Here is an 18995-nt window from a genome sequence, read left to right as displayed (position 1 = left end):
TGAGATCACTCATATGTACTTTAGACAGCTGCCCCTCATGAGTAGACCACAGGAACCAAGGGGTTTTGCAAGTCAGCTTGAGGATTGAGTGGCTGGGTGTCTAGGCATTCCAACTAAGCTCTCAGGTGTAATGCAAAGAGTTTGGCTGAGTCTCATTTTATAATCACACTTGCAAATTATGTTTACTTGTTTTTAAATATTAAGAACCTTCAGAATAACAAGTTTTGTGGTATTTACTGGATAGGTTTCCCTCAATCCTTAGCAAAAGAAGGTTTAAGTATAAGTTTAAGGACTTAGAAAAAAATATGTTGAGGGAAATATATAGCAAAAGAGTAATTACAATGTTGATTTTTTTAAAAAAGTTATAAAAGGATAAGAGTCCAGATAGATTTGAAGTAAGATTTTGAAATTAATTACAAGAATTCTTCCTATGGGAAACAGCTGTTGTTCTAATTTCTAAAAAAAAATGGATGGAACTTTGAAGGTTGGTTACCAGAAGGAACCAAAGAATACAATTAAAAGATAAGAACACATAATTCAACTTGCTAACATAGAATGGCACAAAATACTTTAACATTGGATGTATGGAAAGATATTTGTGAACAATGGATTTTTAAGAATATTTGCCATTATAGATAGTGTCTAAATGAAGTTCTAGAAAAGGAACAAGTTCTATCAGACAAGACTGAAATTGATTTAAGTGTGAATATAAAAATGACAGGATATATCAGGGGTCGCCAACCTTTTGGACCTTAGGGACCACCAAACTCATAATTTTAAATCCCACGGATCAGAGACCCTGGGAAAATCCCAAAAAAAGTCTGCAGGAAAATTCCACACCCCGTTTTCCTACCAATCATTCCTTATTTGGGATTGCAGGATACCGTTTCCAGCTCCGTTCTTGGGGTGGGGTGGGGGAGAGAGACTTTTGGCTTCATGCAAGGAAAGCAGCAGAAGCAGCAGAAGTCTTTCTTTCCCTCACCCAAACTCCTCCAGAAATGAGTCTTTGCTGGTTCAGCCTCTTGGAGCAGGATACCTTGCAGTGTCCCAAAGACTCATTTCTGGTGGAGTTTGGGGGAGAGAAAGAAAGACTTTTCCTGCTTTCCTTGTGTGCAGCCAAAAGCAGAAGTGGAAAGCAGCCTGGTGGCCAGACAAGGTGCGTGGGGCAAGTTCCTCCCCTCCGCCTTTCCCCCTGTCCCCTCACTCATGTTGTTCGCAATGCAAGTGATGCAAACCTTGTGTTCCCATGGGCCATGTGGGCGGCACAGCCTTGTGTTCCCAAGCAGCCTGGATTAATTGCTTTGGGGGGTGCTTTGGGGGTGACATTTATCTGTGGACCACCAAAATTTCCTCACGGACCAACAGTGGTCCCCGGCCCACTGGTTGGTGACCACTGGGCTATATGACTTATATGGAAAATGATGATGTACTGGATTTACAGATGAAACCAGTTAATATCTTAGTAATAAAAAGGGACATACAAGTAACAGACCAGAAGAATTAATTGGATAAATTCCTATACCGGATTTACAATATATGCTTGCTCAAGTTTGGAAGAATTTTGTGAAGGGAAAGAAGAGAAATCTAGTTATTTGAAAAGATTAAAGACTTAAGATTGTTAAAAGTAAAGGGGAGGAATATAATGTTTGTTTATTTGATCAAGATTAAAATAGATTTATTTTTATCTCTTGTAAACTTTAATGGACTTTTGCTGATCAGGACTTTGGCTTTAAAGTCTGTTTTATAGATAAGACATGAGATATGGAAGAAGAGATCATTTGTTGTATAGTATTTTTAGAGGTGATAAGTTACTAAAATTGTTTACATTTGTGATGGAGGGGGAGGCCTAGAACAATATTTTCTTTTCTTATCAAATTGCTTTAAATTTTCAGTGCACCCCCAAAAGGGAAATTCTACCTCACACAAACATATTGCAAATCAGGCAGCCAATTTAGTGATTATATGAGTGAAAAACCAAAGAAGAATTCCAGTTAGGACAATTTTTATTAGGTCAATTAGAAGGTCACAAATTTCATAAGTTGTCAAGTTGTTTGGGTCTCTCCACTAGGCAAGTTGTTGCAAAAAGCAAATCTGAGGGTGGAGGATACTATAGACATGAAGCAGATATAGCTATATGTTAGAACTATAAAGTATGTACAGATTATAAAACACTCAGTATCACTTTGGATACTGAGATGGGTGGCATATAAATTAAATAATTAAATAGAATATTTTTCAAAAATGAGCATGGACACACAAATTAGACTCTGTGTATTATTGCAGTTGTTAAGTTACACCCAGGTCAGCAGCTGCGATTAAGAGGCATGCAAATAATGATTGTGTATTTCATGAGAGTAGAGTAAGTGGGGATATACAGGCACTTGAGTAATTCAACAAGAGAAGCAGTGGTGGGATAGAAAACAGGGGAATGAGAATAAAATTAGCATTGCAAGAGTGAGGAAATCCACGTTTACATAATATATCATTTTTTTTCCAGTTGGAATAAATAATGCCTTCTTAGAAAAGCAATTTGCATTCTAGAAAATTTGGAGCTAGAAATTTCCAAATATCTCAGCTAGAAGTAGGATGGTGAAAAGATGCTGACCTGCAGTTATAACTGATTCTCCAAATCTCTTAGGGATATGATTCACTTGACACGAAGAGGAAGGAATATTATATTCACCATCTTGAGTTAGTTATAAAATAATAAAGACTGAATATTTTTTTTTAAAAAAATATAATAAAAATAAATAGCAAGCTCTTTCTTCCTCTTTCTTTGTTGTTGTGCCCACTCATACCTGCCTCTTTCTCCCTCTTCAAGCAACATAATATATTTATGACTAAGTGGTCTAGACACTTTTTTTTTTTTTGAACAAGTGCTTTTGACTGTCTGAAACTGTATCAGAAGTGTACATAAATGTAATTGTAAACCATGGAACCTTTCTCCTAAAGTTCTGAATTTCAGTCAATATTATAGTCAAGAAAACCTCGATGGTCTGGCATTACAAACCAAGAGGGAATGAAGGATGGAATATATAAACTTAGAACTTCAGCTGACCGCATAGAAGAGGAACATGATATTGCCAAACATGATAGCATCATCTAGTCTTCATAAATAACCTTGTCCTTTATATATGTGAAGAGAAGGACCAGGGAAGACATGATAGCAGTGTTCCAATATTTGAGGGGCTGCCACAGAGAGGAGGGGGTCAAGCTATTTTCTAAGGCACCTGTAGGCCAGACAAGGAATAATGGGTGGAAACTGATCAAGGAGAGATTTGGAAATAAAGAGAAACTTTCTGATAGTGAGAACAATCAACCAATCGAACAGCTTGCCCTTGGAAGTTGTGGGAGCGCCATCACTTGAGACTTTCAAGAAGAGATTGGACTGCCATTTGTCAGAAATGGTGTAGGGTCTCCCGCTTGGTCGGAGGGGGGTTGGACTAGTTGACCTACAGGGTCCCTTCCAACTCGCTTAATCTGTATCTATATAAATGCACCTACCATATATACCTTTATTTGGGAATAAATAAAAGGTCAGGAATTCTGACACTGGATAGGGAGTTGATCTTCAAGGTCCCTACCATTCCATGATTCATTAGTTAATTGAAATTCATTAGCCATGAAAATGTTTGATCAGTTTTGTTTTTCTTTTAGTGTGGGATACAGAAGGATGTTTTCATCTCTAGACCTTGATAACACAGTTTTCTTTGCCTGAAATGGAATAAAATGGGGTGGTGGCGATGGTACTAAGACTAGCAGTACTGCAGGTTTTATGAAGATGTTAAAGAAAAATAAATCTGTTTCCAACGTTGACTGCAGAACATGGAAGGGTTCAGTTAAGGTTATAGAAAAAAGAATCTTCACATACTTGTTAAATTGTAGGAAGAAGGAAATGGGTTCGCCAATTTCAAACTAAGCAAATTCTAAAGCTACATGGCCCCAGAGATGAGAAACCATCTGTTCAGTAAGTATCAATTTTAAAATAATAATAATCATCTCATACCCTTTTCTTAGATTCAGAAAGAGGCATAGCTAGTATGTTAACATGGCTTTTGTGATTATATTGATCCAAGTGAGGGGGGGGGGAGGAGGACGTGTTTTGAGTGCGACTCAGCACTCTTTCCATTGCTCCTGGAGATCCGTAGAAGTGTATATGCAGGAATTTCCACTTCAGAACTGGAAAATTACAGACTTTTGAAGCATCCGCGAGAAGAGTAGCCGGTGCACAAAACCGGGCTCCAATGCTGACTCTCATTCTTTAAAAATAAAAATGGGAAATTGTTCAACGATTAGGAGAGCGACCCCTGGCGGCCAATCGCAAAACTCTTCGCGGACAGCCCAGTAACTGAGCGGGCTTGTGACAAGCGACTGAACCGCAAATCTTCCTGCGTCGTTTATAGCCCGTTCGGCGCCTTTCAAGTGGGAGAACCCCGTCGGTTTGGCCATCTGGAAACACCAAAGTTATCCGCTGGTTGGATAGCGCGAGGCGATCGCAGCATCGGCTCACGCCCGAGGACCTTTGCTACCGAATTACCTGGCGTCGAAGTGAGCCGCTCGCGCGCCTTTCTCGTGCCAAATTCCTTGTGCAAGAGAGAAAAAACTGCAGAGGAGAAGCCCGAGCGGGGAAACCTAAAAAAACAAAAACAAAAAAACAAAACAAAACACCGCATCCCGTTTTATCCAATTAAAGGCAGAGCAGAAAGCAGCGCTGACCCTGGAGAAGGGGCGCGGGAGGGGCCGGCAACCGCTCCTGCTGCAGATCCGGCTCCCCTAAGGGGAGCTCCTTTCAGCTTTTGCCGCCTCTACCGCTTCTTTGCTGCTCGGCCGTTTGAGGGGAGAGCCAGAGCAGGGAAACCAAAATAACAATAAAAATAAAAAATCCAGACTCGTGCTCTGGTCAGAGCAAACAGAGGGGCCCAAAACAGGACATCAGACCGCCGGAGGGTGTGGGGGGGAAGGAGGCGAGGGTGTGTGTGAGAGAGAACGCGAACGGCTTCTCCAGGTAGCCGCTTCCGCAGACGGACTGGGCTCCGCGAGAGAGGAGAAAGTGAGCCCTTTCCTCCTCGCTCGCTTCCCCACAGCCTTTCGGGACCGACGCGGCAACTGTGAAGCGCGCTTCCTTCTCTTCCGCCCCTCATCCCTCCCCCCCGCCGCCGCCGCACCATCTGAAGTGGGGGGGGGAGGGGAAAGCGGGGGCAGCCGGGACCGGCGCTGCAGAGAGAAGCCGAAAGCGCGCGTGGCCGGGGTAGGTCGAGCGAGAAGCCCCGCTCGCCCTTCTCGCTCTGGCCGCGCGCGGGCGCGCGCGCGCACAGAAAAAGAGAAAGAGAGAGACAGAGAGAGCGGGGGGAGAAGGCTGGCGGACGCGAGAGCTCAGCCGCGCTGAGAGCGAGCGGGAGAGGATGGTTCGCTCGCCGCTGCCTCTAGCTGGGACAGAAAGAGCTTGAGGGGCGAACGGAAGGGAAATGCAGCCACGGTCTCCGGCTGGGAATCTCTGGAGATGAGGCGGGCGCCCGCCGCCGCTGCTGCGTCTGAAGCAGCCCCGCGTTTTTGAAGGTAGTTTCTGTGAACGGGAAAGCAAGGCGTGACGGGACGCAGCCTAAGTCCCCCTTGCCTAGGACGCGGCGGGCCGGGTGGGAGGTGGGGTGGGAGTGAGTGGTTGGAGAAGGAAAGCGCCGGATCCGCTCTTCTTGGCTTACCTGGGGTGGCTTGTTTCTTTCTTTCTTTCTCGCCGGCTCTGAAACTGAATTGCTAGAGAAGCGAAGGAAGGGGGAGGGAGCCTTGGGATTTTCACACGTGCATTCCCACACCTCGGGTCGGTGACTGGACAATAAGTAACACCGCGGGAATGCACTTTTCCGCCGTGGAAACGCCGTTTCGGGATAGCCCAAAAGAGGGTCCCGAGTCTTAACAGACCTTTCTTGTGGCTTCAGCTTTCCTAGTTCATACCAACACCCCCTCGGGCTCCCGATTGCCGAAGGTATTTAAGGTATCGTGTTAACTTTAAGGGATCTGTCCGATCTAACGGGCTACTATATGAAAAGACCTTTTTTGGAACTGAGCATTGTTCGGTTTGGTCCCTGGAAAATCTGAAACTGGTCCTTTAGTAGAACGCGCCGGCACTCTGCTATAGAAGAGAATCTCTTCCCACCCTTGCTTGAACCATGCTTTCACCATGATGGTGGGGCATACAATGAGCTATAAGTAACTGTAATTATGGCTCGGGGTGGTGGTGGGGGAACGTGATGGTCTGTATGTTGTGCTGGAAGGATTCATTTACAGGTATCCGAGATGTAAGAAGTGGCTGTAAGTACATCAGTGCACATGGGGAATCATAAGAATTATTGTCTGTCTTAGAACTCTGCCTTTGTTCACCCAGTGCTGTGGACTGGCTCTGATTCCCAGTAGAAGTTTTTGGTGATATAGAAGAACAGAGTGGCACGGTGTTTGATGGGGGGTGGGTGGGTTATTGAAATATATGGATTTCTTCTCCAGCCTGCCAGAGTGATAAAAGTTCTAGTTTTGTTTGGAGCTAGAAATGGGGTTGGCTAGAATAGAGCGTCTTGAGGATTCTGCTTTCACTGAGGTTCTATAATTCTACTTCTGATTCCCAGAGATGATTAGAGCAACAACTGGAGTCCAGAATTCCAAACTCTAATTTCTTATTCTCTATTTAAAGTTCTTTCTCTGCTGACTTGGGATTTCCCTATGTTAATTTCCAAATCGTCTTAATAGTTTCCCAGTTTAATTTGGAAGAATCAGACGGAAGAAAAATCTATGCCTTTCAACAATCCATTGGTAGAAAGAAGCTTTTGTATGGATGAGATACACCCTTATTTGGGGGGGGTCTGGGAAAACATTAAAGATTTCACGGAATGGGTAGCATCTCTGTGCTCCTAAATGATATGAGGCACTCAAAGGAATGAGAATAGTATTTTTACTCCAGATGATTTAATTTATATGGTGCAACAAGTAAAGTTGTTGTTTCGGTTGAAATGGACAATTTTTTAAAAAAGAACCAGTGTATTATTATATGGCATTGGATCAACCTAAAAATATTCTGCTATTTAGAAGAGAGCCTAACCTTCCCCAAAGAGTGAGGCCATGTCACTGATTAAGATTGTGCCATCTGTAATCTCTCCCCATCTAAAAGCTGGGTTTTGTTTTGCAAAGAGTGGATTTAGAGAAGACCTGAAACTGAGCAGGTTTCAAGTGACTGAAAATGTTCGTATTCATTCCTTCCCCCTCTAACACACCATGTTTTCAGACTTTGCTGGATAGTTCTAGCTTTCAGAAAGGAAAAAAATATCTTTTTCAGGTGGGGTATTTCCCTGGAAATGTACACATTCTAATTTATTTCCATTCATAATAGCAGTTCTGTTGTAGTAGCAAAACTACTTTAATTTATTATGTGCAGATCAGCTGTTCATGATGATCTTGTAAAGTAATTCTATAAAGTAAGGACCAAAATGCAATATAGATGTATGTTGATTGTTACAATTGCTCCTAAAAATAGTTAGGGCAAAGATTAATTTGAAAAACTCTAGGGTTTATAATGGACTATTTTTTTTAAAATAAACTTTGGAGTAGAGTAAATATATCTTATTCACAGTTGAAGTAAAACCAATTCCACAGTTCTGTTTATTTTTCAAGATTTTGTTCCATCAATGCAAATGCCAAGATGTCCTGAGGAGGAGGTGAAATAAATATGACTTCTTATTGATATTTTATTTTGGATTTTAAAGGTTGCTAGATTAACAAATCTCTTAAGCAAGAAATGAAAAGTAAAATACAGAAATGTTGCTTTAGAAGTAGCAGAGAGGTGAAAGGGCAGAAACATTGGAAAAATACAGGCTTTTACTTGAAATCATACTAACCCAGAGAGATGCCAAGTACATATTTCTGGGAAGAACATTCCAAAACCTGAAGAGGAGCTTTTCTTCTTGAGAATTGCTGTGCCAATGTTCAGCAGGGACATTTAGAAAAAGTCATCAGAAGATCTCAAAATCCAGGTGGGAAGGTATGACAAGGCATAGCCTGTTCCTCTTTCCAAACTACAACCAAATTAAAAGAACTCCTTGAATTGAGCCCCCAAATATGATGGAGCCAGTGATAAGTATCGATGTGATAAGTTCATTTCTCCCTGTGCAGTAGGCAAATCTGCCACCATGTTTTGAAATTTCTGCCTGTTTTGGTTTTCACCTATATAAGAAGTTATATATGTTCAGCGCATTGCTATGGTTTATGTGTAAATGAAAGCATATTTGTTAGGTAGGAAACTACACCTGACAGGTAAAAAGGTTAGAAAGTGTATTCATCTTTAATACTCAGGCTGCGGAACAATCTTTTTCTCAATATTCTAGAAAGAAGATCCTTAATTCAAAGCAGTCTATTGACAACAATTGAAAAATAATTGTGGGACCTTTTGAATAAGCACTGAACTGAATGCTCTGTTCTGTTGTGTTGTCAAGGGTAAATTGAGGAAAAATCAGAAGCTGTATAAGACAGACCAAGAATGAGAAAGAGACAGGTTGATGGTTAAGTTAATAGATTATTTATATTCTTAAGGCCTGTAGAACTGTGAGTAAAATTCTATCCCATGGAGCCATTGCTAGCTTTTAGTACAGTAGTGATTTCATTACTATAAATCACTGTGGCCCTTAGGATGTTGCTGAAATGCAGTTTCAAGCAGCCTCAAATAGCATGGCCAATAGTGACGGATGCTTGGGGCTATAAATGCTTGCTTTAAAGGCGGTCTGCCTATTACACAAGATTTGGTATTGGGTACATTCCAAGTGTTACACATCGTAAACAAAATTTCCTATGTTAGAGGTCTACTAATCCTTCTAACAAAGTAACAGAATAACAGAGTTGGAAGGACCTTGGAGTTCTTTTAGTCCAACCCTTGCTCAAGCAGGAAACCCTATACCATTTCAGACAAATGCTTATCCAATCTCTTCTTAGTGTTGCTCCAGTGTTGGAGCACCCACAACTTCTGAAGGCAACCATTCCACTGATTAATTGTTCCAACTTTCAGAAAATTTATCCTTAGTTCTAGATTGGTTCTCTCCTTGATTAGTTTCCCTCCATGGCTTCTTGTCTTGCCTTCAGGTGCTTTGGAGAATAGTTGACCCCCTCTTCTTTGTGGCAGCCCCTGAGATATTGGAACACTGCTACCATGTCACCCCTAGTTCTTCTTTTCATTAAACCAGACATACTAGATGATACAAAGCATACAAAAGTTCTCCCTCATAATAAAATGGGTTATTCTTGCAGAAGACAGTTGGGAAAGTGAGAGTTAATATGTTCCTCACCTGTAATTTTCTGTTTATATAACTTTTCCTCACAGCCAATCTGACTTCTGTCTCTAGAACTCAGCTCAGGAAGAAGAAGAAAAAACCAAGCCACAGGCAAGGGAAGATTGGGGTGAATAAAAGGGGAGAAGCTGCTGCCCTTGCAGATTTGTCCGTGACTTCTGTACATTTACATAAGGTATGTAGGATATACACTTACCAAAATGATTTTTTAAAACAAATTATCTTAGTTTGGGACATCATTTTTGAAGAAAATCAGCAACTAAATTAAGAGAATCATCTGTAGTAGATAGTAAAATGCAAAACTGAGATCTAACTTGGTAAAATATTGAAGAATATATTTCTTCTATTCACTGACTGCAAACTTGCATGGCCATCTGATGAAAATTGAAATGACACTTTTCAAAGATGTACACTTTGGTTATCTTTACATTTCTATATGTTTGTTTTTAGAATCTATATTTTAGACAGTTAAGATGCATGTGTTTTAAATTGAGCTAGCTCATTTGCTTCAGATTTCAGACTAAGATAGTTCATTTCTTTGATTCATCATCCCTAACTTTCTCCTACTAGAAATGCCCATGAAATATATAAATTGTTCTGAGCTTGGAACAATACCAACCACTTAGAATATTTCATAGGGAAATGCTAAAGTCTCCTATCCTGATGTAATAAAACTTGAAACTAGTGTTCCATTGAAATTAAATTAAAATATTTTGAATCTTTTACTGTAGGGAATAGAGAAAACTTGAATGAAGTGTTTTGTTTTTCATAGTGGGATCATAAAATGGTTGAAGTAATATTTTTGCTAAATCCTATCCATGGGTGGGATTCAAATTTCTTAACAACCAGTTCTGTGAGTGTGGCCTAATTTATGTGTGTGGCTTGGTGATCATGTGACTGGCTGGGTATGGCTTGCTGGCTGGGCATGGCTTGTGACTGGCTGAGCGTGGCTTGTATGTAAATATTATAAATATTTATGTAAATATTGAATTTTTTATAAAAAAGAGCAACTTTTACCCAAAATCAGGCAGAGCAGGCAGGCAGATTAAGTTGCTTGCAGAATCACAGATTCATTCAGAGATCTATCTTTCTGCAATCTACTACCTGAGTCTGCACTGAAAAAAAATAGAAGCTTCAGTCCTAAGGAAGGCTCAGTTCTGCTTTTAGATTAGCTAGAAAGCAAGAAATCTAATGATTTCCTGCTTTCTAGCTAATCAAAATCTCCCGGCACAGCAGGACAGCTGATGGTCAGTGGGGGGGAATAAGGAAAAATAGCAACTTACCAAATGCAGGTAAGTTTCATGGCGTGGATGCCAGGTAAGGAGTGAGTGGGTGAGTGGAGGCAGGGCAAGGCCAGCCAGTGGCATGATTTGCCAATTCTCTGAACTGCACAGTATCGTAACAACCAGTTCTATAGAACTGGTCTGACCAGGGAGAATCCCACCCCTGATCCTATCCTACCAAACCTTGACCAATAAGATCATTTTTAAAACTCTCCTTGTGGTGAGATTGGCGGCAAATAAATTTAGTAAATAAATAAAATATAAATAAATAAAAACTTAAAACTTTTAAAATTCCCATTACAAGCAATTGAAGCAATAGTTGAACAGATATTTGCAACCTAATTTGTTGCACAACCTCAGAAATGAGCCCAACAAAGAAACAAACATTAGCAGTAGGTTCCCCTCATCCCAGCCTGTGAATATAGCAAAAATAAAATTATTTGCCTCAAGAGTTCAACAAACAAAAATGCACAATTGCTTTTAGTCTTCAAACTGTGCCTAACTGGCTTCTTCCCATATCCTATATATCCTGAACTAAATTACCTCCAGCCAATGTCAAAAGAATTGGAATCCATACATGATATCTTTCTAGTTTGAAAAAGAATCTGATCATAGACAATTGGAACTCTTAAAATATTGCCCCTAAGATCAGGGATGAGCACAAATTGTTTGATTTCAAGTTTAAGACAAAACTTTGAAATACATGTGCATTGTTCCATACTGAGAATATTCACAATGGTTCCTTGGTTATAACTACCAAGGGTCAGATCGAGAAAGGACTGGAATTGTTTATAATCATATGATTCAAGGGTTAAGTCATAACTAAAAAGCTTGGCTAATAAGCTGAAATATTTTGAAACAATACCAATAATAGTAATAATGATAACTGTTGTGGATTGGACAGAATGTTAATGTGAAGTATATTGTGATATTTGCATAAAAATTACCCTCTCTGATCCTACCAACTTTTAAAATATAAAAGATCAAAAGAAGGGTTTCATAATAGATTCTAAGGATACAAGCATACTTATAATACTTTCCTATAAGAAAGTACGAAGTATAAATATTTAGCTGTTGGGAATATTCTCAGCATGGAACAATGCACATATATTTCAAAGTTTTGTGTTGAACTGAAATCAGACACCCTATGCTCATATTTCAGTTTATGTGGTGTGAGTAGCTATAAAATTTAAGTCATCTTCATCATCTACGAGGCAGATAGAAATGTTATTTTAAGGAGACATGTTGGGAATAATAAAGTTAATGAATTACCTTAAGATAGACTTTTTATAAGATGGATTTTGACTTGAAAAATAATATGTAATGCGGTTGGCCTTTATGTTGCTTGTACTATGAGTGTGGGCTAAAGAGATTCTGCTGAGTTGAACATTTTATTAAAGACGATTTAAGTAATCTGTATGATATATCAAAAATTATTAGGAGGATTGAAATTGGCTTTACTATTTTTATGACACGTTTTATCTGAGCTTTAAATATGTATACTCTGCATATTTAGTCACAGACTCTTTCTCTTTTTAGGACACACTCTGTTGTGCTGAAAAAAGTTGCTAATTCTTGGATTTGTTTCTTAAATGCTATTCAGCTGTTCAGAAAAGTGATTTTTATATCACTGATGTAACAGTACAGTGTCTTTCATGTTGGATGCAATTTGGTAAACCCAGAGATGATTGAGTTATGTTTAACCAAAGGATTTCTCAACAACCTCCAGTTTTTATCTTCTTGTATGGCAACAGTGCTTCCAGCCATTCTGTATTATTCTGCCCTCCCACTCTTATGGGTATGAGAAAAATAAAACCATGCCAGAGCCTAACTCTTGCTATTATGGCTTGCTGTATTCCATGCCTGCAGGGCAACAGCATTTCATTTCAAGAAACAAAGTTATTTAGTCAAATAGTTAAGGCAGCCAGCAACGCTATAGTTTCACTTCCAGCTGAATTTGTGTTTTACAAACCAACAGTCTGACGTCTGTGGCTGTAAAAAGAAGCACTTATTAAGAAGGAAATGTTTTTCTATGAAGTAATTCATAAAGAAACAACTTTTTTTCTCGCTATACCCAGTAGCTTTACCATTCAACACTCCTAATTTTAAGACCACTTATATAGATGCACAAAATACTACCATGCCTCCGTTAGGTTATGAATTCATATGAAAATCAAGTTAGTGCAGGATGAATGACATAAGATCAAATAGAGCTCTCTTAAAACTAGTTGACCACTCTAACCAATGCATGTTAATATTTACAAGCATAAAAAATCTGCAGAATTTTTTTGGCGTATCCTGAGAATGGATATACAAATAATAAAGCCATGTTGGAGCCCAAGTCTTGGTGTCATGTATACTCTATGCCTGTAAAGCGACAGCATTTCTAATTTAAAAAAAGTTATTCAGTCAGGCAAGTAGCAAAAGCAGTTTGTTCACTGCTAGCAGGATTTGTGTTTTGCCAACCAATAGTCTTATGTTTGTAGTTGTAATAAAAGCATCCATTAGGAAGAGGAAAGCTTCGTGGGGAGGGGGAAGGTAAGGGAAATTAAAGAGAGAAACTGTTTTTTTTTTGTTAGACAGAACTTTTTTTTCAGTGCCTTTTGTCCTTATTTATGAGTTCTGGGGTAAGGTTTAAACTTATCTGGAAACCATGGAGCTTAGCTTTGAAGGCAACAGCTTCTTAGCAATGAGAGAAAGACTCTTAGAGTATGATTTTGAGGTAATCTTATTTATCATCAGTTAACAGTATTTCACAAATGCAAAGAGGACCAGTTTCAATCAACGGTTTATATAGATATGACTTAGGTTTCCACTGGTTTCTGTTGCCATCCTGAGAAAAGAAAATTGGGTACATTTAATCCTGGACCTTTTTGGGATTTGGCTGTTGGTGTAATAATCTCATCTATGGCAGCACCAGCATCTAGTACACATTTTCTGTTTAATAGTTTGGCATCGAAGGCTATGCAATCTTTTAGCGGATTACAGTAGAGCAAGAATTATACATTCTAGTTACATATGATCAGGAAGCGGGCAACATCAGTAAGAGACGACTGGGTTCTTAGTTCAAATTCTAGCACTAGACAACTGCTTATGGAATTGATTCAGAATTGTCAAAACAAAGTCTCTACTGAAATACTGAAGTTGATTCCTCTGATTTAACTTGGGCTGTGTCCAGTTCACATATCTTAGCAAGGGGCTCTCAAACAATAAAATCATCCTGTTTAGATTCATGTATCTTTGCAGAATAATCTCTATCCTCCCCCCTCCAGCATCTATACTGCTTTGAAAAGATGCTCCTAAAGTTATCTTTCTTAAAGTTTTATATGATTTGATTTTAATCTCAACCCAACAGAAATAATACAATTAGATATGTTTAAATCTACTGTATTTAGGTATGATGGCTCGTTATCTACATATTCTCTCTTGTATCATGAGGAAGTTGCTTCTGTCCTAATATTGGAAAATATCTGTATTGGTCACCCCAATTTCATGATTTTTAGATAAATTGAGGCTGGGAATTGTGGCAAGTGCAATCCCAATATCTCTTGGAGATGGCTGAAATTTAGCTCATATGATTTTGCTACCAGAATAAATGTTAGAGCAAAATGAATGAGATCTTACATCTTATAGATGTGTATGAATGGGGATTGTTTGAAACCAGGTATTGCATTATAGTCTAAATATTCTGAGACTGATTGTTGTTTCATGTTAAGACCTGTCAGTCACTCTGTGCTGCAAACAGGCAATATTGTAAGTAACAATAGGGAATGGTATTAATAGTAGGGAAAATGCTGGATGTTGATAATTCTGAAAACTAGAGCCTCATATATGAATATTATTGGGGTTGTTTTGGAAATCATTGGCGAAAAGAATATAGTATTGACTGGCTTCTCCAATATAAGGAAAAGCTGAATTAGATAATAAAAGAAACATGCTTACTTATCAGGCTTAGCTAGCTAGTAAATTTAAAATAATAGAGTATACCCTTGTGAAAGAATAATGGGTCTTATTGAGAAACTGATGAGATTTAGTAAATTGTTCTCTGTTGGTACTGGAATAAGACTTTGTACAATGTAGAAGTCTGCAAAAATCTTTTCCTCCATCATAAATACTCTGATTTAAATTCACAACTAAAAGGATGTGACATATACTATTTCGTAAGTCTGAAAACATATGCTATACTTCAGCGATTTTGTAACTGAAAATGCAGTATACAGAGAGATAATGGTATGGCTACATTATATCTGCATGAAGTATAAAGTTAACTTTTAACTATGCTTATATTCAGATATGTTGAGTGTATCAAAAATGACTGGCAGGTTGGCTGAATGAAACTCATCTCTCAGCCTGGTAGGGAATTATTTGGCATGCTACCATGTAATTCCCAAATGCTGCAATAGCTCTGATGTCATCTAAAGGAATTTGAATTGGGACTGTGGGGAAAAAGTTGAGCCATGTGCCTTTATCTTACTCTTTGCATTACATTATATGGGATATCCGTGTCAGCTTGAGGAGAGAGAGAGAGAGGGAGGGACCCAGTCTCATTGCTTGAGTATCCTAAATCTCCTAGAGCATTTGCTGTTGACAATCATGTTTAGAGCCAGCCCCCAAATCCTGAGGCACAGTATTGTTTCCATGGAAACAGACTTGTTCGTTATAATGCATTTTAGGGATAGTGAAAATATAGTACAGATGCTGCTAGGGATTGGACTTTTGCCAGAATCATATTGGCAAGAGAGATGCAAGATTTCATAATGCTGGGTGAGGGGCTCATGCTTCATTCTCTACCACTGTAGAAAGCAGTGTTGTGTAAAATCACGCCTGCTGGTTTTAAGGGCAATATACCCATGTTTGTATGACAGCTAAGCCATGAAATTTACAGGCACATTTCCTAACCACACAACCTGTTCTTACAACATTATTACCTGTTTTGCTGTGATAGCTGAACATTCTATTCTTCAGCATTGTTACCAGAAAACCAAAATAAGATGTTGAGATATATCATTGCATGTGCAAGACTGTAATGGATAAGAAGAACAGTGAAGCTACTGACCTGGCATTGTGAATGTCAGCTTATTATCTTGATTATTACTATATTAAATCCGTCAAGCTAATCTCATGGTCATAAATGAAATATAAACTCTGAATACCAAAACTCAGGTCACTGATTAATAGTGTTCAAATTAATAAACATAAGGGAAAATTGAAGAGAAGAGAGAGAGAGAGCCAAGCTATGGATTTCTTCATAGCTATGATAGCAGCCCAATTTAAAGAGCTGAATCTAGATAGCAATGAGAAGCATCGGAGGCAACATTGTTATAGGAGTTCTGCCATTTTTTGGTTGCAGAATACCAGAAGTCTCTGAGCAAAATTAACTGAGTTTAGGTTTGGTTTCCTTCAGCAAGTTGTTCCTCGATAGCCTTGCTTGGTGTAACAATATTTACAAAGCTGAGCAATCCTTCAGTTCTCCATCTCTGATCTAGGACTTTAGGTAACAATATTTCCAAGGACTGGGTGGTGGTGGGGAGTGAGCACTTTGTTGGGTACAGACAATATGGCGGGGATATTGTTGCTGGCTTAGCATAGCTGCTCAGCTCTTAGGTCTCCTCCTCCTGTTTTCCCTTCTCCCCTGAGACAAGAGTGTGATTGTGAGTCACCAGATGTCAAGTCCTTGCTGATGTAATCCCAAATGAGGGACCCTCTGCGGGCATCGAGAAATAAAATTGGAAATCAATACTAAACTTCCAATGAAAAGCCTTGTGTTAATTACTATGTCCACATCTATTTTCTGACTCTTTCCCACTGTGTTCCATACATAGAAACTTGAAATATCTTTCCCAGTAGGGATGCAGCCAGCATGGGCAGGAAAAAAGAAAGAAATCAATTCAGATCTATCCAGAAAGCAAGGTTAAGTCAAAAAATAAAGATGGAAAATTATGAAGTTCATCTGAAACAGGGGTGGATTAAACCTGCAGATTAAAACAAGTAAGTAAAACTGTCGGAAGCATGTTGCTTTCATGTGGGTTGAATCTCAGGTCTTTGTGTGAAAAGCTGTTGGTGTTCCCCATGTTTTTCACTGTGCTGCTTTTCCACACCTTGAAAAGGTCTCTGTGGTATGCAAAGTGCACAATGGAAGCAATGGAGAGATGGGTATTGCTTTTAACTGCTTACTTACTTTTTACTGCTTACTTTTTTTTATCTAAGCTAGCAAAAGATTCTAGAAGTGTATTTCATTTATTTATTAAATTTATATGCTGCCCATCTCACTATCAAGGGATTGGGTGGCTGATATGAAGTTCTAGGAATAACCTCCCCTGGTTTTGATAATTTTCCTTCTATTAACCCTGAACAGAGATAAAAAAAATAATAGCATTATGTTGTAGGTCCCAGGAATAATTTTATTCTCCCACAACCCCTGTTTTGTTTGCCTTTGAGTCATTATTGACTACTGGTGACTGCATAGGCAGGTCCCTGTAGGATTTTTTGACAAGGTTTTCCATAACTGGTTTGCCAGATGGGGAGAAACTGACTGGTGCAAGATCACCCAGTTGGCTTTATGCCTAAGGCAGCACTAGAATTCACACTTTCCCAGTTTCTAGCTCAATGTCTTACCTATTACTACAAACCTGTGGCGGGATTCAATTTTTTTTACTACCGGTTCTGTGGGCGTGGCTTGGTGGGTGTGGCAGGGGAAGGACACTGTAAAATCTCCAGCCAGAGGTGGGATTTGCCAGTTTTCCAAAGTACTCAAAATTTCCGCTACCGGTTCTCCAGAACTGGTCAGAACCTGCTGAATACCACCTCTGCTACAAACCTTTTCTTTTTTTTATCCATAGGCTTAGAAATTTCAGTTTGGTTCACATGATTACTTACAATATGAAATTTTATTTTCATGTACCAATTTTGAATCTGGGAAGTCTGTGGTGATTATTTACACCAGAGTTACCCAAACTGTGAGACATAGATCCCTTGAGAAGGTGCAGACAAAGTCCAGGGGAGATATGAAGAACCTTTTATTTCAACATTTTATGCTTTTATTAAAAATATAGTTTCATTGTATTGTTTTTACTGTTCATTGGTGCTCATTTTGGTGTGCTGATATTTAGGGGAGATGTGTTTTAAGATTACACTGAAGGGAGTTGTGATGGTAAAAATGTTTAAGAACTCCTAATTTGGGCTAAGTGTCAGGTAAATTAGGTTCACTCTGGTATCCTTTGTATGAGCTGGAATTGCAATTTACAGAGGACATATTGGTTAGAAATTTTGGAGCTGCACTCCCAACTCTTTGGGATGGTGCTAGATTGGGAAAGTTGATATAGATATATAAAGATGAAGAATATGTTTGGTTAGGCTACCCTGGCAATCTTCTCTTGCTCTTCATGTAGAAGTTTAGTGTTGGGCTCTGATTGCTAATGCCAGGGACATTGTTAGTGCAGCTGCCTTGTAGAAATGTTGGCACGAAAAGACAAGAAGGCTTAACACAGAGAATGAGGGTAAAGGAGTACACTGCCATGCTCTTTAAAAACAGTAGTGGAATGTGGTAGTTTTCTTTGCTATGTTGTCTGGAAGAATGTGTTATTAGGAGGTCATGACCCATAAATATTGAGTTTCATAATGTTATGGGAAAGGGGCAAAACATTTGGCTGCAAGCTGATTTTTTAAAACAATATATTGTATGGTACCAAGTTAGCCTAAGCAAGACTAGCTTGAATTTCCTTGGCATTTCCAGACAGTTTCTTGTGCCAAGCAGTCTTCAAAAGCATGGCTATCCTTGACCTTTGCTGTTTATCTGAACAATTTCAGAAGTAAAAGTGCTTGCATTTTCCTCTGAGAAGCACAGTTGGTGAAGCAAACAAAAGTGATACTGAAATGAATATATGAATAAATAAATGGGGGAGAAGAGATGTGTAACTCTTCCCTATTTTTATGTTGTCAAAGTGTAGGGGACTGTACAGTAGAATTCATCTTTGCCATGACAAAAATAGAAGTGATGGAAGCTGTAGTCTAGCACTTTCACAAAGCACCAGGAGAAGATTGTGATAGAAGAAAACTGGCATGTTAAGATGCTTTGTATAGGCTTTTTAAAAAATAATTGTGTATATTAGCCATGAATGCTTTTGTATAACTAAGATAAAAACAAGTCTTGGAAGTAGGGAGGTGGGGAGAGGTTTATTTTTTCTCCACTCATTCCCCTCATATCATTTCTCCTAATTAAAACAGCCTGCCCTAAGGCTATTTGCTTCACACACCAAAACCTCTAGATACCATTATAAGCAGGATACTTTAGAGAAGTTCGGTGAGGCAATAGATTCAGGTTTTTTTCAAAATGTTTGATCATAATCCCACTCCTCCTTGTGAGATATTATCACCCTTCCCCCAGAAAAAAGGAATA

General features: G+C 39.1%; 1 protein-coding gene across 5 annotated transcripts in view; it reads left to right on the top strand.

The window, feature by feature from the left end:
- The first annotated feature begins 5322 nt into the window (after positions 1 to 5322).
- The window catches only part of CHST1 (carbohydrate sulfotransferase 1), a 31513-nt gene continuing 17840 nt past the window's right edge, over positions 5323 to 18995 (top strand). Inside the window, exons 1-3 of one of the 5 annotated variants that reach the window (XM_087951284.1) lie at positions 7561 to 7784; positions 7819 to 8020; positions 9350 to 9492. The gene's annotated coding sequence lies outside the window, so the exon portion shown is untranslated. Of the gene's footprint in view, positions 5557 to 7560; positions 7785 to 7810; positions 8021 to 9349; positions 9493 to 18995 lie in introns of those variants that run through there. The other 4 variants (XM_087951283.1, XM_087951286.1, XM_087951285.1 and 1 more) reach the window with 4 other exon arrangements.

This window comes from Notechis scutatus, chromosome 1, assembly GCF_049901735.1.
Source record: "Notechis scutatus isolate UNSWTSFEM ecotype Mainland chromosome 1, rNotScu1.2, whole genome shotgun sequence".
In the NCBI taxonomy this organism is placed as follows: domain Eukaryota; kingdom Metazoa; phylum Chordata; class Lepidosauria; order Squamata; family Elapidae; genus Notechis; species Notechis scutatus.
Note: the sequence above shows the minus strand (reverse complement) of the source record. Positions and strands in the feature narration are given on the sequence as shown.